Raw genomic sequence first — 12,450 nt, 5'->3', positions numbered from 1 at the left:
CAAAGAAATAAGGGCTATCACGAAAGCCTTGTGGGGAGGACTGTCCATGTCAGCTGTTGGGAGTGATGATTGTCTGGATCAGTCCAGGTAAAGGCAAAGAGGTCTTGAGAGTCTGGGTGTAAAGGAGAGCAAAGAAGGCATTTTTGGGGTCTAGAACAGTGAAGTGGGTAGTGGAAGAGGGAATGAGAGAGAGAAGAGTATAGAGATTTGGAACTACTGGGTGTAAGGGGATAACAGCCGCATTGATAAGTTTCAGGAAATGGACCAGGCGATAGGAGCCATTTGGGTTTTTGACAGGTAAGATAGGGGTGTTACAGGGAGAGTGAGTTGGGTGCAAGAGGCCCTGACGTAGAAGTTTAGTGACGATAGGCTTTAACCCTTGTTGATGTTTTTGGGAGATGGGGTATTGTGGTTGATTGGGGGATTTAGAGGGGTCTTTGAGACGGATATGAGTTGGAGCATGGTGAGAGGCAACAGCTGGCTTATCTGTATCCCAAACTATGGGGTTTATGGATGAGGAGGGCAATGGGGCGGGGGAAGAGGAGGTGGGGTTGAGGAGCGGTAACCAGGCTACATCAGAGGGTGGGCCCAAGTAATAGAGGCTTCACATTTTGAGAGAAGGTCTCGCCCACGGATAGGAGTGGGGCATTTGAGGAGTAGGAGAAAAGAATGGGAAAATGGGGTATTTTGAAGTGTGCAAGGCAGAAAGAAGCTCGGTTATTCGTGGGGTAGATATTAAACCGTCGTCAACCCCCATAACAGAGACCTGAGAGACCTTGGTTTTTCCAGAGTAGGCAGGCATAGCAGAGTAAGTGGCTCCCGTGTCAGTGAGAAAGGAGATCGGCTTACCTACCACTTTAAGAGTTAAGTTACCCTAGTCTCCGTAGAGGTGGTGAGGGTAGGGGCCTGGGGCCCTGGGCACCTTCTGTCTTCAGCAGCGGGTCTGAGGAGGCTGGGCAGAGCTGGGTCAGAGGACTCCTGCTCAGGACCAGGAGGGGATGTCCAGATCCCTAGAGGGGGATTTGGACAGTCGACCTTCCAATGTCCCTTTATGCCACAGGTGGGACATGGACCTGGAGGAGGCCTTGACTTTAGGCATGAGCGGGCCCAGTGGCCTTCTTTGCCGCATTTGAAGCAGGGCCCACGTGGCTTCTTTTCTTTGTTGGTTGATGGAGACTTGAAGCCATGTAAGCCAGTGGTTGGGGCTTCCCTGGCGGCTCAGAGGTTAAAGCGTCTGCCTCCAATGCGGGAGACCCGGGTTCGATCCCTGGGTCGGGAAGAACCCCTGGAGAAGGAGATGGTAACCCATTCCAGTATTCTTGCATGGAGAATCCCATGGACGGAGAAGCCTGGTAGGCTACAGTCCACAGGGTCGCAAAGAGTCGGACACGACTGAGCGACTGAACGGAACGGAACGGAAGGCAGTGGCTAAAAGGTGGTATTTGGCGTGATCTCGTTGGCCCTTCTCTAGCTTTGCCTCTTCTTCCCGATTATTGAAAATCTTAAAGGCTATATGTAAAAGGTCTCATTGAGGGGTTTGAGGGCCTTCTTCTGCCTTTTTTAGTTTCTTTCAGATATCTGGGGATGACTGGGAGATAAAATGGGTGTTAAGGACAACGGTGCCCTCTGCTGAAGTGGGGTTTAATTTTGTATATTTTTGTAGGGATTCTGTTAACCTGTCTAGAAATTGTGCCGGGTTTTCGTCTAGTCTTTGAGTTATTTCCCAGAGCTCATCAAAGTTGACAGCCTTATGCCCTGCCTTTTGAAGGCCCACAATGAGGCAAGCAACCATATGATTATGGGCTGCTTGTCTAGGTCTCTCTGCCTGATAATCCCAGCTGGGATCACCTGGGGGGACAACTGATGTAAATATCATGCCAGGTTAAATCATAAGACTGGGTAAGGTACTTGAATTATTTTAGATAATTATCAGGGTCTGAGAAGAAGGAGCCAAGATGGTTTTCAGCCTGAGACAGATCGGTGAGGGAGAATGGGACGTGAACCCAAATAATGCCTTCTGCTCCAGCTACTTCCCATAAAGGGAGGAGTGGAGCAGGGAAAGGAGCAGGGTCCTGCGGTGAAGTTTCCTGTTTTAAAGTTGTTCAGGACTGGGTACGGGGAGGGGATCTAGGGAGGTTGGTCGGGGTAAAGCCCTGGGACCCTCGGGGTAGAGGGTGGGTCTGAGGTCTCTCAGATCTTGCCTCCGGCACAGGCAGGGGAGGGGGTTGGGAGCTTCGCGCTGGCAGCGCCTGCACTTGAGAAGGGGGGGAGGGAGGAGGGGACTTGAGGTGGAGGGTGTGGAACTGGATCTGGAGCGGCTGCAATGGGATTGGGAGCGATAGGGGGAGGGCTGTGGTCAGAAGGGTCAAAGGAAGAAGAAGAAAAATCTGAACAGGGATCAGGAGACGTATTAGGAGGATGTGGCCCAGAGTGGGCTAAGACTATTTGAGAAGTAGAACAGGATTCACAGCGGGAGGGTCGAGAGCGAAGAGCGAAGAAAGCCTGAACATAAGGGATTTCTAACCACTTGCCATTTAGGCAGCAGAAGTTACCGAGGTCCCATAGAGTATTATAATTGAGAGTTCCGTTTTCTGGCCATTGGGACCTATTATCAAGTCTGTATTGCGGCCAGCCAGATGGTGTTAGAATATTAAATAAGTCTTTTTGGCCTTATCTCCCCTTGGAAGCTCAAGTCTGTTAGGTTTCAGAGAAGGCATCCTAGAGGAGTACATTTTGAGGGCTGGGATTGAGAATTTCCCATTGCGGCCAAATAGGGAGGGTAGACAAGGGCAAGGGCGAGAGAAAGTGAGGAGAAAGGTCCAAGAGAAAAGGCGTCCCCGGTCTCAGGGCTTTCTCAGAGAGTAATAATAGATCATGGCATCTGGTCCCAACACTTCATGGGAAATAGATGGGGAAACAGTGGAAACAGTGTCAGACTTCATTTTGGGGGGCTCCAAAATCACTGCGGATGCTGATTGCAGCCAGGAAATTAAAAGACGCTTACTCCTTGGAAGGAAAGTTATGACCAACCTAGATAGTATATTAAAAAGCAGGGACATTACTTTGCCAACAAAGGTCCGTCTAGTCAAGGCTATGGTTTTCCCAGTGGTCATGTGTGGATGTGAGAGTTGGACTGTGAAGAAAGCTGATCGCCGAAGAATTGATGCTTTTGATCTGTGGTGCTGGAGAAGACTCTTGAGAGTCCCTTGGACTGCGAGGAGATCCAACCAGTCCATTCTAAAGGAGATCAATCCTGGGTGTTCATTGGAAGGACTGATGCTAAAGCTGAAACTCCAATACTTCGGCCACCTCATGCGAAGAGTTGACTCACTGGAAAAGACTCTGATGCTGGGAGGGATTGGGGGCGGGAGGAGAAGGGGACGACCGAGAATGAGATGGCTGGATGGCATCACCGACTCGATGGACATGAGTTTGAGTGAACTCCGGGAGTTGGTGATGGACAGGGAGGCCTGGCGTGCTGTGATTCATGGGGTCGCAAAGAGTCGGACACGACTGAGCGACTGAACTGAACTGAACTGAACTAAATAATAGTCTGCTTTGAAATGGGCATCCCCTATTTCAAAGTCAGATGGGGCACAAGGCTGAGGGCCCGAAGGCCACTGGGATGTGGGGATCTTCCTGCCTAGCGCTAGGACTTGGAAACTAGGTGAGAGAGAGAGAGAGAGAGAGAGAGAGAGAAAGGGAATCCGAAGGAATTGGATTTCTCTCACCCTTGTAACCAATGGATAAAATGTGGGCCAGCGTGTGGATGTCAGTCCAGCAAGGCAAGTGGAGAGTCCCATCCCCATCCCTGGAGCTCGCTTCAGTTTCTCAGCAAGATCCAAGGGAGGGGACCACTGGAGGTGGAGGAGCCCACCCAGTTGCGGTGGATCTTCCCTCCCAGGTTTCAGCACCAGAATGAATGGCGAGTGCAGAGAAAAACAGAGCAAGCCGGGCAGAAAAAAAAAGAGGCAAGAAAAGGGAAATTTATTAGAGGGAAAAGAGAGGGTGACTGGCCCTTAAGGAGAACCAGCGTCCTCCCTTTCTGGGTTATCATTCTTATACCCCACCAATGAAAAGTTCTCTGAAAGGATGGTTAACTTTTAGTCTGTAGTTGAGTCCTGTGGTCACAATAGCTGGAGGTCTGAAATCTGGTGGTCTCGCAGCTTTGAGAAGATAGGGTGCCAGTGAGAAAACAGAATGTCATGTAGGCAATTTGGTCAGTCTCAAGGATCACTGTGATTTTATTCTTTGTTTGCGAGGTCAATATAATGAGCCATCTTAACAATGAGACCCTATGTAGGACCTATCAAATCTGTTTGCATACAGCCTCACACCAGCCCACCCCAGTATTCTTGCCTGGAGAATCCCATGGACAGAGGAGCCTGGCGGGCTACAGTCCACGGGGTCGCAAAGAGTCGGACACGACTGAGTGGCTTCGCTTCATTTCACTTCACACATCCCACTAGGATTATTAGGATCTGTCCCAGGAGCTATCCGTTCACGTATTGTCACTGGAAATGCCATAGTCATAGCCTCCAAGTCGCCCTCCTGTCCAGCCCGCCAAATACCTTTCTGGAGGGGTGACAGAACTGATGTCTGTCACAAGGAAGGAAAAGCTTGAGCCGCTCCAGTGGTTAAGACAGGAGGGGGAGGAAGAGGAGGTGGAGGAAATCCATCTTCCCTAAACAAAGACACAGAAGGAACAGCAGCTTTAAGAGCCTCCTGCATTTTTTGCTCTACCCCCTCGGGCTCTGCATATTCAGGTCCTCCCCTTGATGGGATTTCACATTCATCTTCACTCCCTTCTGAGCTTTCCGGGGTCTGAAGAGGTTCTAAGACGGATTTTACAAGTGCCCAAGTTGACCAGATAGATATAGGCAAAGAAGTTTCTCTAATTCACTACCTACCTTCTCCCATGTTCCTAAATCTAAAGTACCAAGAGAAGGGAACCATGAGCAACGTTTCTCAACGGTTTGTAAAAGCTCCAATAGCTGGCCCTCACTTAATTTGTTCCCCTCGCTTTTAAAAGCTGCCTTAAGAGGCATATATATGGCCCGTATTTTTCTGGGCTTTCTGAATTTCTCATGCTTAACCCCGGTTTCAATGCCTGAGAGAGTGTTACTTACCGCAAAGGGGGATTTTCAGAGGTCTCACTCCACTCTCCCTCAGGACCGTGCGCCAATATTTCAACTTTAGTTTCGCTCTCTCAGCAATCCTTCACTTTCAAGCCCCACTCTGGGCGCCACTTGCTGCGACCAGCACAGCAGGTAGGGATCGACAGTGGTTAACGCACAGTTTGGGAAAAAGGAACTAGAGACAGAATTAAAGCTTTAAAAATGGGACCGGGGGACTCAAGACCTCATGGTTCAAGAGCCCGGTTCCTTGGAGCCACATCACTTTTATTTAGTGTCTCAGCATGCAGAAAGTATCTGTTGTGCTACGATTAAATCAGCCTCCTGTGTCCCTGGTCACGTCTCCCATTTTATTGATTGCTTTGAGCTATCTTTGTTATTTTCTTGTACAAGAGGTATCACCCAGCTGGAGGTCATAGACCCGCATACACTTTGGGAAAAAATCTTGGTGTGTGAACAAGCAGCGTTCTGAACTTGAGCTGACCTGGCGTTCCAAGGTCTACACTATGCTTTTCCTTACCTTAGCAGGGCATGACGATCCCAACTAATCAACCCGATGTACTTTTGCTTAGATTATACTCTATTGCTATATTTTGCTTTTATTCTTTTCCCATGGTGTTTTTCTCACGGCTTAGCCAGAGCAACAGGTGGCTGTTTATTAACCCCTGCAGAACGACAAGCTATTTTCCCCTCCTTAGTGGGAATGTGACCAGCTTCCTAGTACACTTTCTTATCTATTCTTATATTTATCAATGATAAGAATAATAATATCTGCTCAGCTCCTCCTCACCCCACACTTTACAGAGCAGTTGCACACACTGCACCTCACTTACTGTACCTCATTTTGTTGAGTAGGCATTATCCTTGTTACATCCATATTACAGTGGATGCAGTTGATGATGTTGAGACTCAAAGAAATGAAAGGGTTTGTGCACAGTTAGTTACACAGCTCAGTGAAAGTGAGGAAGCCAATCCTTCTGATTCCAAGTCCCATTCTTCTCCCATGGGTGGAAGTAGTACAAGCAGCCCCAACCCATAAGGATTGAGAAAGTGGATGATCATAAACTGGAGTGCACAGGGCAAAGTGTGTGTGTGTGCGTGCGTGTGTGTGTGTGTTTGTGTATTTTCACCAGAAGAGAGTGTTTATCAAGGGATGAAAGGCAATTCAGTTCAGTTCAGTTCATTTCAGTCGCTCAGTTGTGTCCGACTCTTTGCGACCCCATGAATCACAGCACGCCAGGCCTCCCTGTCCATCACCAACTCCCGGAGTTCACTCAAACTCATGTCCACAGAGTCGGTGATGCCATCCAGCCATCTCATTCTCTGTCGTCCCCTTCTCCTCCCGCCCCCAATCCCTCCCAGCATCAGAGTCTTTTCCAGTGAGTCAACTCTTCGCATGAGGTGGCCAAAGTATTGGAGTTTCAGCTTTAGCATCAGTCCTTCCAATGAACACCCAGGATTGATCTCCTTTAGAATGGACTGGTTGGATCTCCTCGCAGTCCAAGGGACTCTCAAGAGTCTTCTCCAGCACCACAGTTCAGAAACATCAATTCTTCGGCGATCAGCTTTCTTCACAGTCCAACTCTCACATCCATACATGACCGCAGGAAAAACCATAGCCTTGACTAGCCGGACCTTTGTTGGCAAAGTAATGTCTCTGCTTTTTAATATGCTATCTGGAAAGGCAATTGCCTTAGTGCAATTGGTGATGTTTCTGCAACCCTGTGGGTTGCTACCCACAGCCAAGCAATTAGTACCAAACTTGATGGCCTGCTGGTTGACTCTCAAGTCCTCCACCACAATGTCTGACCCACCCGAGGCTTACTCTCACTGTCACAAGATCTCAGTGGCAGCAAGGTGCACACTCTTGATCACGTGGGACAGGAAAAGATAGCCATTTCCTACCTATATCCTTATTAAGAGATGAACACCCTCTACAGTCTTCCAGAGCTGGGGTGGGGTTGGGCGTAGATACGGAGAAGGAGCTCAGCTGGCACAGCCAGTCCAGACTTCACTTCTCTGCCTTAGGAGAGAAACAACAGCACAGCAGCTGGCTTTGCATCCACCATTTGGTGTCCAAAAGCCACAAACATGACTTTTGGCTGGTGATTCCTCTTTACAATAAAGCAGTACACAATGGCAGTACAGTGGAATGGGAAAGTTACCTGGCGTAGTAAAAACGATGCATCCCACCAGTTCTCCCATGGCTTTCTCATCTCCACTTCGGTGCCAACTGCACTTATGGAACTGTGTCCAGACTGCACGTGGAAGCACAGAATCTGATGTGGATAGACTGTGGGCTATGTTGATGAAAACTCTAGCACAGCGGTCTAATTGGGGCCCTGCCCTAGGTAACAGCTTCTTCCACTCTCCTGGCATGTCCACTTCAGGCAATTTTCTTAAAACTGATCATTTAGAGGCCTTTTTTTTTTTTTTTTCTGCCTCAGAATTAGAAGAGAAGGTTCTGATTGGAAGCCTGGTTGAAGAATTTTTGGCATCATGGTTTTCCTGGTGCTTGGGACCTGGTGCTAGGGTATGGCCTGGATGACCTCACTCCCAGTTGCTGGAGTTCTGTACCTGGCCCTGTGAGATTCTTCTGAGAGATGGCAGCGGGCTTTGAGGGTATCATCCACGTGGTGAGGAGAAGGAGGAGCCATTTCTCCCCTACAGGCAGTATGAGCTAGATGACCAGGGCCCTGTGTTGAGGCCCTCTGTTGTTGATGATCTTCAGAAGTTTTCACACAATGTATTTCTTAGCTATATGAAGCACAAGCTGGGATCAAGATGGCCGGGAGAACTATCAATAACCTCAGATAGGCAGATGACATCACCCTTATGGCAGAAAACGAAGAGGAACTGAAGAGCCTCTTGATGAAAGTGAAAGAAGAGAGTGAAAAAGCTGGCTTAAAACTCAACATTCAAAAAACTAAGATCATGGCATCCGGTCCCATCACTTCATGGCAAATAGATGCGGAAACAATGGAAACAGTGAGAGACTTTATTATTTGGGGCTCCAAAATCACTGCAGATGGTGACTGCAGCCATGAAATTAAAAGACGCTTGCTCCTTGGAAGAAAAGCCATGACCAACCCAGACAGAATATTTAAAAACAGAGACAACACCAACCAATATAATATTGTAAAATAATTTGCCTCCAATAAAAAATCAATTAATTACAAAAAAAACAGAGACATTATTTTATTGACAAAGGTCTGTCTCGTCAAAGCTCTGTTTTTTTTCAGTAGACATGTATGTATGCGAGAGTTGGACCATAAAGAAAACTGAGCACCACAAAACTGATGATTTTGAACCGTGGTGTTGGAGAAGACTCTTGAGAGTCCCTTGGACTGCAAGGAGATCAAACCAGTCAATCGTAAAGGAAATCAACTCTGAATATTCATTGGAAGGACTGGTGGCAAAGCTGAAGTGCCAATCCTTTGGCCACCTGATGCAAAGGGCCAACTCATTAGAAAAGAGCCTGATGCTGGGAAAGATTGAAGGCAGGAGGAGAAGGGGATGACAGAGGATGAGATGGCTGGATGGCATCAAGACTTGATGGACATGAGCTTGAGCAAGCTCCAGGAGTGGTGATGGACAGGGAAGCCTGGCGTGCTGCAGTCCATGAGAATCTAATACATAGATTCTCAGGCTGCTGTAACAAGTTACCGCAAACGGTTGGTGAGAACATCAGGAATATGCATTTTCTCACATTTCTGGAGGCTAGAAGTCTGAAGCAAGGTATTGGCAGAGCCAAGCTCCTCTGAAAGCTCCAGGGCAGGGTCCTTCCTTGCCTCTTTCTACCCTCTGGTAGTTGCAGCAATCCTTGGTGTTCCTTGGCTAGTGAACATTTCACAGGTGAGAATATAGTGTATAGGATTTGAAGAAACAGTTCTATAAATATTTGAAAGTGGAAATCACAATAAAATATCTCACCATAAGTGGAAAAAAAAAAGAAAAAACACTATATATATAGTCTTCCTACAGTCACTAAGCTTGTTGAAAAAATATTGACATTTTCAATGGGTTTGCTTCTTTACTGCAAACTATAGGAAAAAAGTAAAGGCTAAATGATGAGGACACCTTGTCCATTTATGGACCACCAGTAATGGGTGAGGCACCAATGTAGGATCTGGGAATCCACTCCATCTCGTCAAAGCTATGGTTTTCCAGTAGTCATGTTTGGATGTGAGAGTGGGACCATAAAGAAAGCTGAGCGCTGAAGAATTGATGCTTTTGAACCGTGGTGTTGGAGAAGACTCTTGAGAGTCCCTTGGACTGCAAGGAGATCAAACCAGTCAATTGTAAAGGAAGTCAACTCTGAATATTCATTGGAAAGACTGATGCTGAAGCTGAAGCTCCAATACTTTGGCCACCGGATGTGAAGAACTGACTCATTGGAAAATACCCTGATGCCAGGAAAGATTGAAGGCAGGAAGAGAAGGGGATGACAGAGGATGAGATGGTTGGATGGCATCACAGACTTGATGGACATGAGTTTGAGCAAGCTCTGGGAGTTGGTGATGGACAGGGAAGCCTGGCATGCTGCAGTCCACGGAGTCACAAGAAGTTGGACACGACTGAGTGACTGAACTAACTGATTTCTTAGTTGTAGATCCAAAGCCTCATACCAAAGGTTAGCATGCCTCAGTCCATGACTGAGGTTTTCTCAGGGACTCTGTCTGATTTTATGGAGCTAGAGGGAGGAAGGAAGGGGGTGCGGGTGATCCCTTGGGGCTTCTGAGGAAGTTGGGAGCTCAGGATCACAGGGTAAGATTGGCCAGCCTTCCCTCTTCACCCTTCTTTGTCCTCCCAGATAGCTATCTTTTGCATTGCATGATGATCTCCCATTCCCTAATCTGACATATGGGTCGTTTGTACTCCTTCAGCACTCCTTGCACAGCACACTCTGTCTTCTTTTAGGGGGCGGGATTCTTGAGATGAATATTTGAAGAGAACAGCAGATATACTTGCTTTCTGCTCACAGCTGCATTCCTAGAGGGTCATGCCAGAGGTGAAGGCAGCCTCCGAGCAAGGAGAAGAAGGAAGCAGGGAAAAGTGAACAGAAGGAGCTGAGAAACAGGCTACCATGCCTCTGGCCTTTGAAGCTATCCAGGCTGGGTATCAAGGACTGGATTTTTCTGTGCCCGAGGGCTCCAGAGAGGGTGTAAGTGCCATCTCCTCATGGCAATGGCTGCTCAGGGCCTGGAAAAGTGTCTCCCACCCTCAGCTTTCCCACCTTAACATTTTTGTGGATGATGATGATGATGATGATGATGTGTGTGTGTGTGTGTGTGTGTGTGTGTGTGTGTAAGACAGAGAGAGAGAATGTTTGTGTGCATAAAGGTGTTTGTATGTGTGAAAGAACATATGCCTGTGTGTGTGACAGAAGATGAGATGGTTGGATGACATCATCGACTCAAAGGACGTGAGTTCGAGCAAACCCCGGGAGATAGTGAAGGACTTGGAAGTGCTGAAGTCCATGGGGTTGCAAAGTGTCAGACATGACTGAGCGGCTGAAACAGCAACAGCGTGTGTGCTTGTGTGTGTTTGTGAGATAAAAAGAGAGACGCACAGAGAGAGAAAGAGAGACACACACACACTCGCGTGCATGCTAAGTCACTTCAGTTGTGTCTGACTCTGTGGGACCTTATAGACTGTAGCCTGCCAGACTCCTCTGTCCATGGGGATTCTCCAGGCAAGAATACTGGAGTGGGTTGCCATGCCCTCCTCCAGTGAATCTTCCCCACCCACACAGAAACTCTTAGATCATTAGCTTCACATCTATGTACTCTAGGCCTGGGGAGACTGAAGAACCAGACTTAGAAATGCATCTTTAACCTTTCTTCTTTCTCAAAATTTGGGTACTTTTGATATATATAACTTGCTTCTGCTTCATGTGTGTGTGTGTCTTACTGAGTGTACTTTCTTTTGGTAATGTGTGTTAGTTGCTAGGTATCTGCACATGTGTACATTTCTGGGTGTCATATCTCCCTGCCCAGAGATTTTCCCTCTCCTTGTGTGGATATATACATGCGAGGGAGGGTGACTGGGACTACAAGTTGCCTATGTATTTTTAGGTAAACTTGTGGGCATTGAAGTGTATGTGGTGTGCTTCTGGACTGTACATATGGTGAGTGGGCTATGTGTACCAGTGTGTACACCTGGGTGTGTGTTTGCCTGCCTGGGAATGTAAGCACACTCTCAGAAGTGATGATTGGGTTGACGTCCCATCTAGGAGAGTGTAGACACGTGTGAGGCAGCTGGCTGCGGGCATGGGTGTGTGTGTGCACTTTTCAGGTATGGTTGATGTCCTTATCTATGACCTGGGAGGCAAGGTGGAGTTGTCACCTGCTGGAGGGAAGAAATGTTTACTTGATCAATTTTGGGGCCCAGAACATGCCTTTCAGAACCTGGTCAGTGAGCAGAGAATGTGACCTGGGGCTTCTGAAACAGGAAGAGATAGCAGAAAGGTCAGGAGGGCCAGAGGAACATATAAAATTAGGAGTAGTCAGAGAGGCTACCAGTACTAGGAGCACAGAGCAATCGCGTCAGGAGCAAACTTGAGGGTACTAGAACAGCCCATGGTATGGTGGCTTCTGTGAGCTGGCCCGGGGAATGAGGTGAGAGGGACAGTCCAGGTGAAATATCAGACATGGGCAGGAGACAACAGGAAGATGTTCTGAAGTCAAGGTACAGAGGAGCATGGTGGGAGAGTGGGCCCTAACAGAGCAGCAAAGGAAAGAGTTTCTGAGGAAAAGGAGAACACCCCCCACCCACCCCGTCCACCTCTAAAAGGCTGGGCTCTTCTGCCACCTTCCACTTGCCTCAACCTGAGGGTCAAACCTTCATGGACTAGCCTAAGCCAAGCCCTGGAGTCTGTGTGATTGAGAGGTTCACTAGCCTATGGTGATATGTGTATCAACTTTGATGATCAGCCTTGGGACAAAGAGCAGTTCTATCTATCTAATGCTTGTAGGGTCTTATTTTGCTTATTGTTTTGTCTTTCCTTTTGCTCCTTAGTACAAGACAAGGCAAAAGGAGGTAAATAATAACTTTGTCCCACATGACCTGAGAAGCGAGGTGATTCCTCCACAACAAGGGTGGGGAGACCAGAGTTCAGAAACAGCCAGCTCCTCTGAACTGCCCTGGGTGTACAGTGAGTGGCAGCTGTGATCAATGTCCTCCCCCGAACTAGGCAGTTCCTCTTCAGCAATGCTGAATATGTATATTCATGAGAATACAAGTCGTGTGTGTGTGTGTGTGCACGCGTGCTCACTGAAAACTGCCCAGATGAGGGTTTTAGAGCTTTCAACTG

Source organism: Moschus berezovskii, chromosome X (assembly GCF_049115385.1).
Source record: "Moschus berezovskii isolate FMDL1 chromosome X, NW_MosBer_1.0, whole genome shotgun sequence".
NCBI classification, from domain to species: Eukaryota; Metazoa; Chordata; class Mammalia; order Artiodactyla; family Moschidae; genus Moschus; species Moschus berezovskii.
The sequence above is the reverse complement of the archived record's forward strand: the minus strand, read 5'-3'. Positions refer to the sequence as shown.